Source organism: Bufo gargarizans, unplaced genomic scaffold (genome assembly GCF_014858855.1).
Source record: "Bufo gargarizans isolate SCDJY-AF-19 unplaced genomic scaffold, ASM1485885v1 original_scaffold_883_pilon, whole genome shotgun sequence".
NCBI lineage: Eukaryota > Metazoa > Chordata > Amphibia > Anura > Bufonidae > Bufo > Bufo gargarizans.
Genome location: NW_025334742.1, coordinates 185,510 through 204,989, shown reverse-complemented (window position 1 = coordinate 204,989; position 19,480 = coordinate 185,510). Strand labels below are relative to the sequence as shown.

The 19,480-nt window shown below is 48.3% G+C and overlaps 1 protein-coding gene across 1 annotated transcript in view; it reads left to right on the top strand.

Moving 5' to 3' along the window:
* Window positions 1-4,748: 4,748 nt before the first annotated feature.
* Window positions 4,749-19,480, top strand: part of ATP8B1 (ATPase phospholipid transporting 8B1) — a 120,190-nt gene continuing 105,458 nt past the window's right edge. The window contains exon 1 of the mRNA XM_044275106.1: window positions 4,749-4,865. The gene's annotated coding sequence lies outside the window, so the exon portion shown is untranslated. The remainder of the gene's footprint in view (window positions 4,866-19,480) is intronic.

Genomic DNA, 19,480 nt, shown 5'->3' with positions numbered 1-19,480 from the left:
CTTGGATGAAAGTTACCATCAGTAAAGACAAGTTTGAACTTCACCCAAGGTCTGGATCTCAATAACTGCTATAAATTCCTCTATTATTCCTACTAGCACCACACTCATTTTATTGCAAGTGAGCCAGGATTCAGGAGTCCAGCCATACCTAGGTAGGAGACACCGTTGACACCATTACTACTACCATACAGAGACATTACACCACTCTGGCATTCCTAACCTGGTACATGAGTTATAACACCCTTAAAGGGCCCTGTGTTAGTACACTGCGCACGCTGCAATTGGCGTCACAAACAAAACTATAGAATATTATACCCATATCCTGACCCACTGCATAATTTGGCGTCCGTGTAATCGTACCACGGTCTGGCTCATTGCATTAAAGTGGCGTCACTGGAACAGGATCGGATTGAATTGTCTGCCTATCCCTGCCAATCGGATCCAACTGTGTGCCAGCAGAACCGGATTCAATTGTGTGCCAACAGGATTAAATTGCATGCTTTACAGTGCTGCAAGATCTGAGAATTGTGCCAAAACCCTGAAAATTGACTTCATTGCTTTGTTGCTGTACCAGAAAGCGCTATGCGGTGAGCACCAGCACTCAAAGGGTTAATTCGCCGTATTCGCAAAATGGCACCGCTTCTTCATGTCTTTCGGAAGCGGGAAAAGTCAAGAACGCCCTCTCAAGAGTGCTAAGATGCCGAATACGCCCCCCTAGAAGCAGGAACTCTCAAGCCTGCCCACCAAGACCTTTGCAATGCGAGCCAAGGAAATGCAGACTCCTCCCTCTGGGCTCCACCCTCACTTCCTGAACGTACCCCGACAGAGGAGTCAAGGAAGATGGCGCTCCCTTCACTGAAGTGGAACCAGATGGTCATCGGAGGAGAGCCTGTCTATGAGGACCACCCGCCAGAGATCCAAGTCTCCCAGCTGGTGAGGAAAAGTGGTCCCTCCGTCTTTGCCGCAATCCCGGATGCAGTGGATCCCTCCGTGGCTACCGAGCCCGCAACCCAGACCTATGCCAGCGCTGAGAACAAGATGGCCACCGCACTCCAGCCCGCTCCCGCGGAAACAGATGCCACCTCGCTCAAGACACTGGAGGAGATGACTGCACCAACCATCTTACCGGCTGCCCCAGCGACTGACGTCCCGGCCCAGAAGCAAGCCGCGATTCCTGCAGAGCAGACTACATCTTCGGAGACAGCCATGATGACGTCACCTATCGCGGAGGCCACCGCGCACCACCAGGAGGCATCGGCACTAGCCGAGACATCAGGTGGGAGCAGTAGCACTCCCTGAGGCCCAGGCCCGGTCCGAAGCTGCCCCTGCACTGCTCCTGGTGGGTCCCGATACCCCTGATAGGCCCAAGCCTGCTCTGCCAAGCACACATACTGGTGCGTCGGAGGCGGCCGGAACTTCCACTCCGCCGCCCAGAGCCAACACCTCCAGAGCGGGATGCCTTAACCCAGAAGTCCCATGGGAAATGTACTCTGGTTCTCAGTTGAAAGAGGAGTGGGCTTCCTCCAAGACCCAGGTTGGCAGGTTACGTTTCAAGGAACAGCATCAACCAGAACCTGAACCTCTCATCCCTGACCTGGCCGCACCACCAACCCTACAGGTGGGCCAGATAAATAACTCGGTTCTAACTTTTAACCCCAGGGTGCAGCCATATGTTTTACCCTGGAATCAGCCCCAGGCACCCTCTGTTTGCCTACCAGAACCCCTTAAACCAGAGGTATTAACTGCCTCTGCACCGGCTAGGGATCCTGGCTTCGGGGCTGTAGATAATTTTTTTTCCTGGGCAGGGGTTCAGCTTTCTCAAATTATAAGACTTTATCTAGCAGACACACCAGGGTTTGAAAAAAATATACCAGCCATATCATTCCTAAACCAATCCTTTACCTTAAGCAATACCGATTTAGTTGTTTGACACCATATGGAAAAAACATGTTTTAAAAATACTCGTAATTGGTACCTACCCACTCCAGTCTGGAGTGACAGTCTATGGCACGCATGACACATCACATGCTAGCTTTCTCTTGTAATTTCCATAAGAAATTGCGTTTCTTTATTGTTGAGGAGACTACAGTGCGAGAGACTAGAAAAAATACATCAAACCATGCAGCCTGCACAATAAGTGATGTGGACCAGCATGGTGGTGGCCAGTTCCCTCAATTCATAAGAGTCTGGGGGCTGGACTAAATATATGAATTAACACTGTCTGTAGCCTGGTGTGGGGGGTGGGGGTGGGCTTTGAATCTTCTTGATTTTCTTTTTTAACTATTACTTTTACTTACACTAGTGCTCCAGAGTCTCTGTCTCTCTCTCTCTCTCTCTCTCTCTCTCTCAAACTACTTCTTTTTCTTCCTTCTCTCTCTCTTTTAATCTTCTGAGATCTCCAGGCTCTGTGCTCTGTCAGCCGCCGCCCAGGCGTAGCAGGCACGCGCAGGCAGGAAGCTGGCCGGGGTCCAGACCTACGACAGGCGAAGGCGGAGCCTGAAGGCAGCGTGCATGCCATGTGATCATCAGCGTCATTCCTGCCTGGCTGCCCTGTGTGTGTCTGTGAGTTACTTGTGCCGCCGAACCTGCCCCCCTGCGCTGCCCGGCACCGCCCTGCAGCCTCCATCACCTCTCTGTGTGCCGCACTGCCCGCACCGCTATTGCAGGCAGCGGGACGCCCGGACTGTTCTCTGGCAGGTTAGGAGGACAGGCACTCTGGGGGGGTTTGAACCCCCCTATCCCCCCCTTATCTACGCCCCTGCCCGGCTAGGGATCCCGGCTTGCAGCATGTCACAGCTGCATTCAACAGGCTGTCTGCTCAGCCACCACCAAAGAACACCACCAGAGGGCAGTGGCGTACCACTACTGCTGCAACCCTGAGCTATCAGAGGCAGGAGCTCCCCCTAATACGCTTCAGTAGCTCAAGCAGCGAGGGGGACCTGGACGTCCTTCTCTAAATGCTATCCTTTTCCAAAAATAAAGGACTAATGGGACCCACGTCATGGACTGTTCCTGACTGGTGAGGATCCGTTGGCATTGTTTTTATGCCTTCTTTTACAGGTTGCCCTATTTTGTCCTCACCCTGATGGTCATGTGCAGTAAGGACTTCCTCCGTCATCATTTAACCCCTTGCATCCAAGTTTGCACATTGTTTTATCCCCTTTCTCAGGTTACTTGATAAGCTTATGGAACTACGGTTCTAAATTATGCTGCTTTTATATGACATTTTATATCTATAAATCTATAATACTTTTCTTATTCCTGTGGATTATAATAGACTTTTTGCCTGTTTCCAGAGGATTCTACTTCAAGAAAAAGGACTCAAGCCTTATTTGAGCACATTAATGCACTAATAAATTTGCAAGGTTTTCCGAAAATGTTTACCGCAACGTAAAAAGCTGGCACCCAAAGAAAAGATTCAAACGTATACCTGAGCTCTTTGTGATCTCTATGTGATATTATTGCACTATAATTTTGTCTAATGTTTACAGTTTATGTAATGTTTAAGTATCACATGCCCATTGTGTGTATTCTCTTTTGGGTGTCGCAATGTGACCTCATGCACTTTTTGTGATAATTGCACTTAACATTGCACTTAACCAGAAATGTAGCAACTTACTCTAGTGTGCCTTGCTTTACAGCTCTTGTTCTCTCCCCCCTTTATACGGACTGTCTATATGGACGCTTAATACTAATGGCCTACATCTGGAGTCATATATCCCGGGTACCCAGGTAGGACCAAGTGTTAAGTCCTGGCAGGTCTAGTAACTTTACGGGTAACCCCGCTGCTTCGGGAATGGTTAGAGGAGTTTTAGACCCCTCCTTCCCGCTTGTTATTTGTTCAGGATTGCTCCCGTCCTGAGGTGTCTTCCAGGAGTTTCATGGGATTATCATACCCTCCTCCTGTGACATTGCCAGAAGTGCATAGAGACGCTAATACCTCCCCTTCTGAGCCTTTGCCTAAGGTATGGTGCCTCAAACCTCCAATTTAGCTACCCATATTCATCACAGTGATCGTGCTATAAGCCATATATTTTGACTTTGCTGCTGGGAAGGGAATACAGGAAAAAAGCCACCCTTCCATTTGCGGGCATTCCATTACATAATGGCGGGACTACAGAGTAAAGACACCCTATGCATCCTTTGGTGTTCATGGCCAGAACACTTCAAAGTTAGTCAGTAGTGATTGCTTAGTGCAGACCTTGGTTCACTGGTTATACCGAGAGGGAAACTGTTACTTAGGACACCCTACTCATGCGGGAAGGAACCTAGGATAGCCATTATGTGTTTTGTCTTTGTATGTCTTTATGTGTAATACATGCAGCACTTTGTATTTTATTTGGGTACCCCAGAGCTGGTTCCTCTCCCTCCTAAGCATAAGCCGGGGGCAGCTTAACTCAAAGTAAGGGGGAATGTGACACCCCAGAGTTGTGTTACGAAACTCTTTTACCCCGCTACAATCTCTTAAGAGCATTTACATTGTCATCTAATGTAATTTTACATCACATCCTCACAAATGTGCATTGAAAGCCTTGTTAAATGTATATTGCTGTAGTTTCCATGTTCACCAGAAGGTGGCAGCAATGTGTTAGCAAGGAGTTAGAGCCAGTTTAGTGTTCCTAGGCTGGAATAGTACATTCCAGTTTAGCTCCCCCTCTGTAAACAGAAGTGGGCTGTGCCCATATCCTGCCTCATGGGGAGAGAAGGAAGTTAAGTTAGTGTGCCAGCCACCCCTGCTAGGGGAAGGCTGTGCGTGTAGGAGCTCCCGGATATAGGTATCCAAAGCCAGAGCCTTGCAGCCTCAGCTGGAAGAAGCAAGCAGACAACTCCAGTTCCTGGAAGAAGCATACCCTGTGAAGATAATTGTGAGTACAGACCAGAGACCCAGGAGAAGCCATATTCCTCCTCGGCTAGTTAGTCCCCAGACAGCAGAAGATAGAAAGTGCAGAAGCCAAATTCCTGCCATAGTTTAGAGCTAACAAGCAGACGTCCTTTCCTGCAAGCTTCAGGTACATGAGAGAGCAGAAGCATAAATTCCTGCCAACCATTGCTAATACCTGCTGGGATCTAAGACTAAGGGTCCATTCACACGTCCGTTGTTTCTTTCCTGATCTGTTCAGTTTTTTGCGGAACAGATCTGGACCAGTTCTGTACCCATTCATTTTCAATGGGTCCTGAAAAAAAATCGGACAGCTCAATGTCTGATTTTTTTTCAGGACCCATTGAAAATGAATGGGTACAGAACTGGTCCAGATCTGTTCCGCAAAAAACGGAACAGATCAGGAAAGAAACAACGGACGTGTGAATGGACCCTAAAGCTGTATCTTGCTTGGATGAAAGTTACCATCAGTAAAGACAAGTTTGAACTTCACCCAAGGTCTGGATCTCAATTACTGCTGCAAATTCCTCTATTATTCCTACTAGCAACACACTCATTTTATTTCAAGTGAGACAGGATTCAGGAGTCCAGCCGTACCCAGGTAGGAGACACTGTTGACACCATTACTACTACCATACAGAGACATTACACCACTCTGGCATTCCTAACCTGGTAAGTGAGTTATAACACCCTTAAAGGGCCCTGTGTTAGTACCATGCGCACGCTGCAATTGGCGTCACAAACAAAACTATAGACTATTGTACCCATATCCTGACCCACTGCAAAACTTGGCGTACGTGTAACCGTACCACGGTCTGGCTCATTGCAGTTGCAGAAACATCTCACGTCTCAGTTTGAGTCACTACAGGCAATGCAAATAACAGCCCTTAAATGTCAGCACAAATCCACCAAATTAAAGGAGGCGTTACTCACAAACAGGGTGTAAGCAGCAATGAATTCTCTTTCGAAAAACACAAGAAGAAACAGTACCCCCTGGGATCTGCTAGGCATGATGCTAAACATGTTTACACTATAGACTAATCTAATAACCCAGCTACAATGACAGTAAGGTATAAGGACTGGGATCTCTTGTGCACTCAAGATGCCGAGCCCGAGTCACTAGGGCTATCATAAGAGCAGAACAGGTGACACGCTGGGCACAAGCAACTAACGGGCCCATACTCACCTGTGAGATCCCACCCGCTATCTACCAGTCAATGCATCAAAGCTATAAAGTTTCACTTATCAAAGTGATGGGCAAACCTGGTTCCCAATATGGTGCCCATCATTTCATTTAAAGGGTTATTATCATCTCAGACCTTGGTGGCATATCTCTAGAATATCCCACCAATGTCAGATAGGTGTGGGTCCATTCTATGGGACCTGCGCCTATCTCCAGAACAAGCCCCCAAAATTGAAGAAGAGCGTAACGCACATGTGTGGTATGCTCTCCAGTCAATTTTCTATGGGAGTTCCGAAAATAGTTGAGTGAGAACCCTCTGCTATTTTCATAAGTCTCTGGAGAGAGCACTGTGCAAGCGTGGCCACCGATCCATTCACCTCTATGGGACTGTAGGCTCGGCTAGTTTCGGAACTCCCATAGAAATGAATAGAGGGTGGTCAGGCATGCCCGGCTGCCTTGTGTTCACTTCGGAGGTCCTGTTGTTGAGATATGAGCTAGTCCCAGAGGTAGGACTCGCAACTATCTGACATTGGTGGCACATCCTAGTAATAAGCCACCAGCAATGTCTGAGGTGAGACAATTCCTTTAAGGCCAGACTTAGTTTTTTGTACCCATTCTTTAAAGAGCCATGATATGGACCTGAGAGGATGCATAAAGATCATGTTATTTCAGGGGTCACCATGCTTGAAAATACATAAACTGTAAAAACATTTAAAGCCACCAACAAAATGTATGTAAATAGTGTACAAGATAGTGGTTAATGGACATAAAAGAAAATTCAAGGGCCCCAACTATTTGCTATATGAGTCCAAGATATTTCTTCTGATGGCCTCATGACCACAGATGAGCTTTTATGTCCTCCCACAATAGAGGGCACCCAGCACCACCATTGCCCAAACCACTCCATCAGTAGGTCTTAAGTTTTCAAGGTGCCGAAATTGGTGAGATGACTGTCCCTTATTTTATTGTTTTACGCTGACCTGAGCTGATTTCCAGCCTCTGGACCTCTTAATAAAAAAAAATCCTTTAAAAATAAATTAATCACAGCTTGGACCTCCAGTGTAATCTGTGAAAGTGTTGGCTTTCACTGCAGCGCCACCACAGGAGGAATTAGGAATTACAAAACCAGTAACTTTTTTCCTCTTTTGATATTGCTAGGGATGGCTCCTCATGAGTCAGAAGTTTGCCATGATTAACGTTTTTCCATAGCTTTTGCCCCAACTCGTAGTTTAGGGGATTATAGTACAATATATTTACTGCCTGAAAAAAGGAAAGCACCAACTCGTAGTTTAACCTCGTAATGATCAAGCCATGTTGTTTTTATTTGGTTCTTTTATATTTTATATTAAATAACACTGCATTACTTTCTTTTCTTAATCTAATTTTTTATTTTTTTATTTGATTATTTTATGGTTGAAAGGGCAAAGTGGCAATGCCAACACAATCACTGTAATGTAATGCATATACTCCATCAGTCCCAATTTTGGTGGGACAGTCCTGAAAATCTGCCTCATCCATTTGAGTGCAAAGAGCCGGCCACCACCATCTTGATTGAAGATCTTGCACAAAATCCCATGTGCGGTGACGTATGACGTCACCACGCTGGCCTACATGAGGACGCCATCATGGGCCTCGCAAGATTTTGTGCTAGATCTTCAATTAAGATGGCGACGGCCAGGTCTTCCCGATCAAATAAATGAGGGTATGATTTTATATTTTTTTTTATTATGCACTGTATTATTGCTATCAGATGCGATCAGCTATAAACTCGCCATCGAAGGGGTGCAATGACGGGGAGGGGTGCGCCTCGTGATGAAGTAATTCATCACAAAGCAAATTTGGGAGGAGTGGTGACTCTAGCTCACCTGGCACCTGGATGCCCTGACGTCCCTAGACGGGCTGCTAACCCGTACGCCGATCACGTGCCTCATCCCTGACTTACCCTGAAATAAGCCCTAGGTAGTGAGTTGGGCGGTGGGAGCACTAGTCCTCACCATTGACACCTAGTGTAACAACAGGGAAAGGACAAACAACACAAACAATCCCCAAAGGGAGACAACAAACAGGAGAGAATCGGAGATCCAACAGCTCCAGTTCCAACGGCTCCACAGCAACTCCAACTCCACCTGAGGTCAGAATAGAAGATCTGGAAGGAAGGTCTATATCTGGCAACAATTGAAGCAGAAAGAGAGAATATATAGTAGCTGGGAGTGGCTGACAGAGAACAGCTGAAAGGAAAAGCTACAGATTTCTACATGGGACAAAAAGGATTGCAAACCTAAGCAGGAAAACCTGGAACGGAGTCCATTCTCACCATTAGGGTCCATTCACACGTCCGTTTTTCTTTCCTGATCTGTTCCGTTTTTTGCGGAACAGATCAGGACCAGTTCTGGACCCATTCATTTTCAATGGGTCCTGGAAAAAATCGGACAACACAATGTGTGCTGTCCGTTTCCGTTGTTCCGTTCCGCATGTCCGATTAAATATAAAACTTGTCCTATTCTTTTCCGCAAAAATCGGATCCTGGTACAATACAAAGTCAATGGTTCCGCAAAAAACGGAAGACATTCGTATGTCATTACGTATGTCATCCGTTTTATGCGGAATCCGTTCCTGGAAATTAAATCCTGCCCACAGAAATCACTTATTCACTTTTTTTTTTTCAATTTATTTTCAAAGAAATCCAAACAACTTTATTTGCTTTGTGAAATTTATACATGTTTCCGTTTTTTGCGGATCCGCAAAAAACGGATGACATACGGATGACATACGTAAACATTTTCAGGAACAACCGATCCTCAAAAAACGGACCGAAATTCGGGATATAGAAAAATACTGACGTGTGAATGTAGCCTAAGGTCATGGAGCGATCCCTTGAGAAACTGGGCGCGTAGCCACCCGCTGCGATAGGGTGGCCAGACGTCCGGTTTTAGGCCGGACAGTCAGGTTTTCAGGCTCCCTGTCCTCCGTCCGGCGCAGGGCCTGGACGGACACAGGGATGTCCTCCTTTTCAGTAGCTCACGTCTCAGACAGCAGCATTGCGCTGTCTGAGCGTGAGCTGCAGCAACTGACCGAGGCTTCTCTCACCCCCAGTCAGTCACTAGAGCAGCAGATATGACTGAGGGGAATGGAAGCGCCCGGCTGCCCCCGCTCACCTTCCATTCACAAAGTTCTTCCCTCTCCTCCCCCGTGTTTTTTTCCAGCCGATGGTGGGGGCGTGGCTTCACTGGCAAGGGGCGTGGATTTATGTGATTTGGAGGCGTGGTTTTGGGCATTGTGGGTGTGGTTTGGGCCGCTCCGGCTTTCTAGGGTGAAGCCAGTGGCCACCCTACGCTGCGACCTTCTGACCCCAGGCACAACAGGGTCGTGACACCCTCGTGACAACTAGCCTCAGACATAACATATCACGGTGTGCCATGACATATATAATTAGGGGCTTAGATCTTTCAATAGTGTCGTTGGTTTACTGCCCCTTCTGCCATCATCACAGTCTGACAGATGCCGGGAATGTGTATTCTGTATCGCACATGTATGTAGCTGAAGCTGTGATTGTGTAACTACACATTACATAAAGTCTATTAAGCCCCATTCACACTTACAGTGGACTCCTGACGTTTTTCAGAAGTTTACCCGGAGGGGCAGTATGTGTGAAGGGACACATCCGCAATATCTGTACCAGACTTTATCAAGACTTTTTCTCCCCTGAGCCCTAGTACGAGCTCCGGATTATGTCCGAGTGAGCAGATGTGTGAAAACAGCAGTAAATGTTCCAGAAAATCATAGTGGGCCTTAACCCTTGCCTAGGGACCTGGAACATTTCCTCTGTAGTGAGAACACACCTGACAAGGAACATCTCCAGGGTGATAGCTACATGTGTGAAAGGCCAATGGTAAATTTACGGAACTAATAATCCAGAAATATACCTTGAGTGATTGAGCGGACTCTGCTGAGGACCTAGCTCTCTCCACGGTTATATACTATGAACAAGGGATGGCAAAACATGTTTTTCTTACATTCACAGGTTTGTTGGGTAATACATTTCACTCATTAACAGCCGCAGGGGAAACAATTATCAAGGAACCCAATATATTTTATTACAGGAGTTACTGAGGTGTGCTCCTTATAATGAGAACCATTAAACCTGATATACAAGTTGGCTAATTATAGCAAGTTGTCATTTCAGGATCTTATCAGAACTTAATTGTCTTATCCTGTCCAAACATGGCAGTTATAGTTGAGCCATGTGTCTGTCCAGGTGCATGGCCAAAGCTTGGTGTTCTAGGGCAGCAAATGCGTTAATATCTGACGGTCAATTACTGTAAAGATATAATGTCAGTATCCCTGGTGATCTAGGACAATGAAAGTTATTGTCAGCATCCCTGGTGGTCTAGGGCAGTGTAAAGCCTGTATTACACCTGCCGCCGATTGCCCGATGAATGATCCAAATCTTTTGATAGGTTAAAAATAATCATTGTTTGCAGGCGGCACTCGTAGTGTCCAATCACGATCTGCTGCAGGCAAACAATGACTCAGTATAGGGAAGAGCGATGGTAAAATGATTGCTCCTCCCTATACTGAGGAGGAGATCATTGCATTTAATGACAGTAGTCTCCTCCTCTAGCAAGCAGGTGATTGCCAGGAAGAAATGCTTCCTTCCCACCAATCGCCTGTTATATCGGGCTGTGTACAATGATTCCTAGTGGAGTGAAGGGAATAATGTCTGTGTATACATGGTGTTCTAGGACAATGAGAGGGTTCATTTCAGTATCCATGGTGGTCTAAGGCAGTGAAAGCTTTAATGTGAGGATTGATGTGAATGTCAGTATATCAAGTGAATTACAGCACTGAAGGGAATAATGTCAGAATCCCGGGTGGTCTGGGCTAGTAAAGGGTCAATCTCATATACTTAATTATCTAAGATAATGAGGGGGTTAATTCTAGTACCCCTGGTAATATTGAGTAGTGAAGGGTTTAACGCCAGTATATTTGGCTGTCTAGGGCAGTGAAGGGATCAGCATACCAGGTGGTCCAGGTCAGTAAAGCAGTTAATACCGGTATCCCTGGTGGTCTAGGGCAGTGAAGGGATTAGTATAAGGATGTGAGTGGGTTCATTTTCAGGAGTGAATGTATTTTTTTAACAATCCCTGGTGGAGGGAAGTAGAAGGGTTAATGCGGAATACCTGGGGGCTACTGATCGAGTCTGGGTTACATGATCATGGAAAATTTGTCCCCAAAAGGGACAAAGTTATATGTAGAGGATGCTTAGAGCACTTTGGGGATGTAGCCGGTGAAGGTGTGGGACAAGAGACTGTTATGAGGCTGTTTGCCTGCTTCTGCAATTCCAAAGCATAGTGCCTTCGCCAAGTAGTGTAACCATCAAGCATACTGCCTCTGAAAGAAGAGTAACCACCATGCACAGTGCCTCTGCCAGGAAGTGAACTGTAATCGCCACGCTTTGTAAACTGATTTGTCGTAACTGATAAACCTGTACCTCTGTGAGAGAGACAGGAGTGCTTTGCCTCATCGTTTTTTTAAATTCCCCCACCCCAGTGTGAGCTGTGAGGGAGACTGTATTACCTGCTCCCCATTGCTCAGTTAAATCTGATTGTGCCCTGGGCTGTCTTCACTGTCACTTGGGGACACGTCACCACTGAGGTTAGTCATGGGCTGCAGTGGCACACATGTCCCCATCCATGCAGGAGGTGCAATGTAGAAAGCCTGGGACCTATGGAGCTGGAACCAATGGGCTGGTAACAGATAACTATAGTTCTCTTCACAGGTCCCACTGGGTGGGGTGGGGTGGGGGGGGGGGGTTAAGGGGAGAGTCAGCATGTGGTGAGGACGGTCAGTGTTTATTTACTCTCTAGGGTTAATAAGTACAGACATATATTGATGTTTATATTTATGTAAATTAGGTATTTGGAGCACCAAGGGGCTGGCCATAGCACTAGGAGCACCACTAGCACAAAGCCCCCTCTGCTCTCTTTACTCCCCCTAACCTTTGAGTGACAGGGATGGACATCTCAGAAAATTGCCACTTGAGCAGAAAATCAGCACTGAGTCAGCTTTACAAGCTTAACAAATGCACTGCGCAAGCGCTGAGTTACTGTGTACTAGAATACTGTAACTAGTAATTATTTTATATTATAATGTGTAAGAAGGAACAAGGAGCCGTCATTGACGGAAGATACGTGTCACCGAGGTTCCTGGCTTCGGTGAGGTAAGAACCGGATTTTCTTCCTGAAGTGTCAGTTCTGTAGTGCAGTCTGACACTTCAGCTGTCAGAATGGCTGTAAAGCCAATCCGGGCAGGTTCTTATTGGGAGCAGCCAAAGAGCAGGGTGGGTGGCTGTTCCCCACGGTTCCAGGCCGGGTTTTGGCTGGAATATAAAAACCCAGCCAGCATGTTCAGGTGGTGTGGATTATCCTCCTTGACAGAGGAGCTGAGGAGTCTGTGGTCTGAGACACTGAGGGATCTGTTTGTGTGAGCCATAGGCTGGGGAAACAGGCCACTAAAGACTGCTGCGGACTCTGGGTGAAAATCATCTGCTGACCAGGTGACGTCTTTTTGCACTGCGAACTTTGTGTGGTGTGAACAGGCACCAAGACTGAACACTTTCTTTTGGCTTGTTTTCTGGCTATGTGTGAATAAACACTGAACTTTGATTTAAACCTTGCTTTTTGCCTCTGTACTGCGTCCGCTTACCCTGCCTACCAAAGCGAATCCCCACATTTGGTGTCGGATGCGGGCAAACGCAGTGAGGCAGGCCTGAAGGCCGAAAAGTTTTTTTGTTTATCCGGGCACAAGTGCATGTCCTACATTAAGCCGGCAAGGTTATGACCCGTATCCCCTGACAAAATGGAGGCGGTCGTGAAGGCCCTCGTGGAGGCTAACTTGCAGCAGCGGGAGGCTAACAAGCAGCAACAAGAAACGAACCAGCTGCTATTGCAACATGTGATGGCGTTGCAGGCGTCAGGAGCGTCCCAGAATGTCCACGATGCCCGGAAAGCTGTCCGCGCGGCGATTCCGAAGATGACCCCCTCGGATGACGTCGAGACCTATCTGGCGGTCTTCGAAAAAGTGGCCGTGAGGGAAAAGTTACCCCGAGACCAGTGGGCTGAGGTCGTTGCTCCGTTCCTAGCGTCCGGTCCCCAGCAAGTATTGTTTGATCTCCCCGATGATCAGGCGGCCGACTACCCGACAGTAAAAGGTGAGATCCTGGCGAGACTCGGGGTGAATGTATTGGTCCGGGCCCAGAGGGTGCATCGGTGGGAATTTAACCCGGCTGAACCCGCTAGACCACAATATTATGATCTGCTGCACCGTTTGCAAAAATGGCTGCAGCCGGACATGTTGTCTCCCACTGCTATGTTGGATCGGCTGTTGGCGGATGTGTTTTGGAGGGCTTTGCCGTACCCTCTCCAGCACTGGATCGGCCAGGTGTCTCCGAATAATGCCCTGGAGATGGTCGACCTGGTGGAGCGCTATGAGGCCACCAGAAATCTACAGGGGGGTTCTTTTGGGAGGGGGCCAGTCAAACCCCGGAAAACTCCGCCCCAGACCCGGCGGCCGGTGCCAGCTAGACCCACCCGGGATGTACCCCCTGCCGACATAAACCCGGTGGTCTGCTGGCGTTGTCAGGAGCCTGGACACATAAGGGCGGACTGTCCCCATCGGGGGGAACCCATGGACACCAACTATGGCTTCCGCCACTCATTATATGCCAGAATGTTGTGTGCCACAGGAACTTCAGAGACTATGGACAATAGCCACCTGTGCCAGGTGGAAGTGGGGGGCACTCTGGGGGTGGCTCTGCTGGATTCAGGGAGCCTGGTGTCCCTGGTAAGAGCTGCCCTGGTGCGGCCGGCTGAGTATACTGGACGAAGAGTCGGCATAGTCTGCATACATGGGGACTTAAAGGAGTATCCCACCGCCCTGGTCTCTCTGTCAATGGTGGCCGGCAGGTGGATGCATGAGGTGGCCGTCGCCACAAAGCTACCATATGAATTGATCATTGGGAGAGACTTCCCCGGGTTCCCGGCACTCTGGCCGGATACGAAAGTTACCCGGGAGACAGATGTACCCCTAGCAGAGTGGCCTGACTCAGGGGGGAGGCCAGAACCTTGGGAACCGGAGTCAGAAGGACCAGCTGTAGGGGTGACCGCCACTTCGGTGGAAGAGGGGGAGACAACCCCGTTAAGTGTGATGGTGGGAGACGTAGAGGATTTGCCGCCGGGTCCTGAGCTGGCAGACCTCAATGTCTCTAGGGATAATTTCGGTACAGCACAACACCAGGATCCGACTCTATCTCGAGCCTGGGAAAATGTGGTAGTAGTTGAGGGTGAGCCGCAACAACCGGGGGCCGAATCTATGTTCCCCCGTTTTTGTGGTTCAACAGGAGATGCTGTACCGGGTAAATAAACTACGGGGTGAACATATTGAACAGCTGGTGGTGCCCCAGGCATATCGCAAGCTCGTGTTGAAATTAGCCCACCAACATGTTCTTGGGGGACACCTGGGCCAGCAGAAAACGCAGGACCGGATTTTACAGCGGTGTTCAGAGAGGTAGAAGAGTTTTGCAAGTCTTGCCCAACCTGCCAGATAACCAGCCCCCAGCCACATTTCCGTAGTCCTCTGGTCCCTCTCCCGATTATTGAGGTTCCCTTCGAGCGGATCGCTATGGATCTCATAGGCCCAGTACCGAAGTCAGCTAGAGGGCACCAGCACATCCTGGTCATCCTCGACTATGCCACGCGGTACCCGGAGGCGGTGCCGCTGCGTCATACGTCAGCCAAACTCATAGCTAAGGAGTTAATGGAAATGTTTTCTAGAGTGGGTCTGCCTAAGGAGGTTCTAACTGACCAAGGGACCCCATTTATGTCCAAGGTCATGCGGGAACTCTGTAAGTTGCTCCAAATAAAACAGTTACGGACATCCGTGTATCATCCGCAAACGGATGGCCTGGTAGAGAGGTTTAACCAGACGCTAAAAAATATGTTGAAAAGGGCGGTGTCTAAGGATGGGAAGGACTGGGACCTTCTTCTGCCCTATCTCATGTTCGCAGTGCGAGAAGTGCCCCAGGCCTCTACCGGGTTCTCGCCCTTCGAACTGCTATACGGCAGACACCCTCGTGGTTTATTGGACGTCGCCAAAGAGGCGTGGGAACAACAAACCACACCGCACAAAAGTGTAGTTGAGTATGTCACCCAGATGCAGGGACGGATGGAAACAGTGTTACCTCTGGTTAGGGAGCATATGGAGGCAGCGCAGCGAGCCCAGAGTAGGGTCTATAATCGGCAGGCTCGGGTCCGAAACTTTAACCCGGGTGATCTGGTACCGACTGTTGATAGTAAGTTCCTAGCTAGGTGGCAGGGGCCCTACGAGGTACTAGAAAAAATTGGACCGGTAGATTACAAAGTACACCAGCCAGGGAGGCGAAAGCCGCAGCAGGTGTACCATGTGAATCTGCTCAAGCCGTGGAAGGAAAGGGAAACCTGTACGGAAGACAGCCCACGACCAGGGTTCCTAGGGGAAGCGCTTTCGGCCCCTCAGTCTGAAGCAGGGGAAGCGGCTGTCACAGTGAAAATTGCTGAAGCCTCTCCTCTAAACAGGCTCAGGAAGCCAGGGAGTTCATTAGTCGGAATACGGATGTGTTCTCAGATCTCCCTGGACGCATGTCCGTAATCCGGCATGACATTGTCACTGAGCCTCAGGCGAAAGTCCGGTTAAAACCGTACCGGGTACCCGAGGCTCGGCGACAAGCCATCACGGAGGAAGTTCAGCTAATGCTCCAGCTGGGTGTCATCGAGGAGTCAAAAAGTGAGTGGGCCAGTCCGATAGTATTAATACCCAAGCCAGACGGGACGTTGCAGTTCTGTAATGACTTCCGCAAACTTAATGAGGTGTCCAAGTTTGACGCGTATCCCATGCCCCGAGTGGATGAGCTTATTGAAAAGTTGGGCCAAGCCCGGTATTTTTCTGTGTTGGACCTCACCAAAGGGTACTGGCAGGTACCCTTGACGGAGGCTGCCAAAGAAAAAACGGCTTTCGTCACGCCAGAGGGGCTGTATCAGTACAAGGTATTACCCTTTGGTCTACATGGCGCTCCCGCCACGTTTCAAAGGTTAATGGACATAGTACTCCGTCCACATCGTCGGTACGCTTCGGCGTACCTGGACGATATCGTTGTCCATAGCACCGACTGGGAAAGTCACTTACCTAAAGTACAGGCCGTAGTGGACTCCCTTAGGAAAGCTGGCTTAACCGCTAACCCGAAAAAGTGCTCAATAGGGTTAGAAGAGACCAAGTACCTGGGGTATGTCATTGGGCGCGGAATGATCAAACCTCAGGTGAACAAAATTGAGGCAATTAGGAATTGGCCCCGACCTGTCACTACTCGGCAAGTAAAGTCGTTCCTGAGTATGGTGGGGTACTATATGAGGTTTGTCCCCAATTTTGCTACAGTCGCTGCACCATTGACAGGCCTTTTGAAGGGACGCAAGTCAGTGACGGTCCACTGGAATGAGCAGGCGGAAAAGGCTTTCTCCGCTTTGAAGTCGGCCCTGTGTGGGTCCCCGGTTTTGGTGACACCCGACTTCAAAAGGGAGTTTATAGTGCAGACCGATGCCTCAGAGGTAGGTCTCGGTGCTGTACTATCTCAAGACATTGACGGGGAGGAGCATCCCGTTGCCTTCCTCAGCCGGAAGCTCACCCCAGCTGAGACTAGGTACAGTATAGTGGAGAGAGAGTGCCTGGCCATCAAGTGGGCACTCGAGTCTCTCCGCTACTACCTTTTGGGGAGAAGGTTCCGTCTGGTGACCGACCACTCCCCCCTGAAATGGATGAGCCAGGCCAAAGAGAGGAATGCTCGAGTCACCAGGTGGTTCTTATCTTTGCAAAATTTTAAGTTTTCCGTGGAACACAGGGCAGGCAGGTTACAAGGAAACGCGGATGCCCTGTCCCGCGTACACTGTCTGGCAAGTGTTCACCCCCTCAGGGTTGAACAAAGGGGGGAGGTATGTAAGAAGGAACAAGGAGCCGTCATTGACGGAAGATACGTGTCACCGAGGTTCCTGGCTTCGGTGAGGTAAGAACCGGATTTTCTTCCTGAAGTGTCAGTTCTGTAGTGCAGTCTGACACTTCAGCTGTCAGAATGGCTGTAAAGCCAATCCGGGCCGATTCTTATTGGGAGCAGCCAAAGAGCAGGGTGGGTGGCTGTTCCCCACGGTTCCAGGCCGGGTTTTGGCTGGAATATAAAAACCCAGCCAGCATGTTCAGGTGGTGTGGATTATCCTCCTTGACAGAGGAGCTGAGGAGTCTGTGGTTTGAGACACTGAGGGATCTGTTTGTGTGAGCCATAGGCTGGGGAAACAGGCCACTAAAGACTGCTGCGGACTCTGGGTGAAAATCATCTGCTGACCAGGTGACGTCTTTTTGCACTGCGAACTTTGTGTGGTGTGAACAGGCACCAAGACTGAACACTTTCTTTTGGCTTGTTTTCTGGCTATGTGTGAATAAACACTGAACTTTGATTTAAACCTTGCTTTTTGCCTCTGTACTGTGTCCGCTTACCCTGCCTACCAAAGCGAATCCCCACAAATGTTATATATTTTGCATTGCAACATATGGCCATAACTACCAAAAGGAATGAATGGCAAGGGTTACCAAGGAACAGGGCTAAACACCCTATTCCTCTCCTCTTGGTAGAAGTGGGCTGGTCCTAGTTCCTGCCAGGAGAGGGAGTTCCTGTGTAGTCAAAGAGAGGAGAGGAAGCACAAGCCTGAGCTCCAGCCCCAAAAGAGTATTCTGCAGAGAGAAGCTTTACAGAAGAGTTAACTGCTATAACCAGCATCTCCAAATACTTCTGCCAGGTGAGGTACTACAGCTAAGACACCCATCACCCAGAATGTTACTAGGCCAGTACGACCTAAGTGCTAAATTGCCGCTATCCAATCTGCCTCCATAATCCTTACTGGTGCCAGAGAAGTTTTGCACTTGAAATCTGCTGCTACTGAATGTATTTGAAGTTCAGTGTTGCACTTAGTAAAAATACTTTTTTTGCGTTTAATTCTGGCCTCATTCTCCAACACTACATTTCCACTCACCAGGGAGCAACGGCCTGAGGGAGCGCACCTTGACACAACACTTCCATTAGGGCCACTACCACACCCATCCTCTGCACCGGCTTCCTCAGGACTCGCTGTAACTGAGCCTAAGCACTGCCACGAAAACATAAGGCTAGACAAGATGTTCAGCCCTGTTACTCAAAGAGGAGGGGGAAGTACAGAGAGCACAGAGAGTGTTACACTAGCAGTGCTTCTAGTGCTATGGCCAACCACTTGGTGCTCCAAATACCTCATTTACATAATTATTAAAATTTATATATGTCCGTCCTGATTAACCCTAGAAATAAACATATTGTTTTACTTAATCATGGTTAATCATGCTGGCAGAGAGGAGACAGCATACCAAATTATGCTGTTGCCTGTAACTCACCCTGTGCCTTCGGTGAGAGACTGTAACCACAAGACTTTAGTATATCACTCAGGGCAAAAAAGTCTTGGCATACAAGGCGTGCCTCCTTTGTTTTACCTCACCTATGCCACAAAAGACACCTATCAAATGGGGCCTAAAACAAACAATAAAGTTGCAGGTGCCAATATGTACCTTTATTAACAAGCATGGAAAACCAACATAAAAGACAACATAAAAAGGTGCTGACATCTAAAACCACGAGGAGATGCACAGCTGCAGGCATATATGGATATATATAAATAAACTAAACAAGTAGAGAGGGGTACATATAAAAAAAACAATCAGACCACAATGTGGTGTACCCCTATAAATCACTCCATGTATCAAAATGTACAGATAAATGGCACCTCCACAACACACCCCGACATGTGTTTCACGTCCGCTTCACCAGAGGAGACCTCCTCTGAGGAGCCCATTCTGCAGCTGTTGTGAAACTACAGGTCCCAGCATGTCCTGACGGCCTGCGACTGTTGCAGGCCAGCGCAGAGTTTGTACGTGACAAGGGGTCATTTAAGCGCACCCTTTTCCTGGTTAACAAGCAGGTTAATGCCTAATCCTGTAATTTTATTGAGTCACTTTAAATGAGTTAACAATCCTGCAATACGCATTGGAATCTACGATCGAGCAGGGAATTAAGGATTGTTCTGGGACCTGAAGCGTAATTAAAAAGATGAATTCTCACCTCATGGGGAAGTAAGGGCCTAGATATACAGTAGATATACTATATTCTATTTGAAATTGTTTTAAACATTGGTGAACTGGTAATGCAACATAAGCAGCTGAACTTGCTGCTCTCTTGATTAGACACTGAGTCTTGCCATAAGAGGGCGTAAAAGAGCTTCCTCCGCTGCCCTATTAAAAGGCTGTCAGAGGCTACTTTTGGA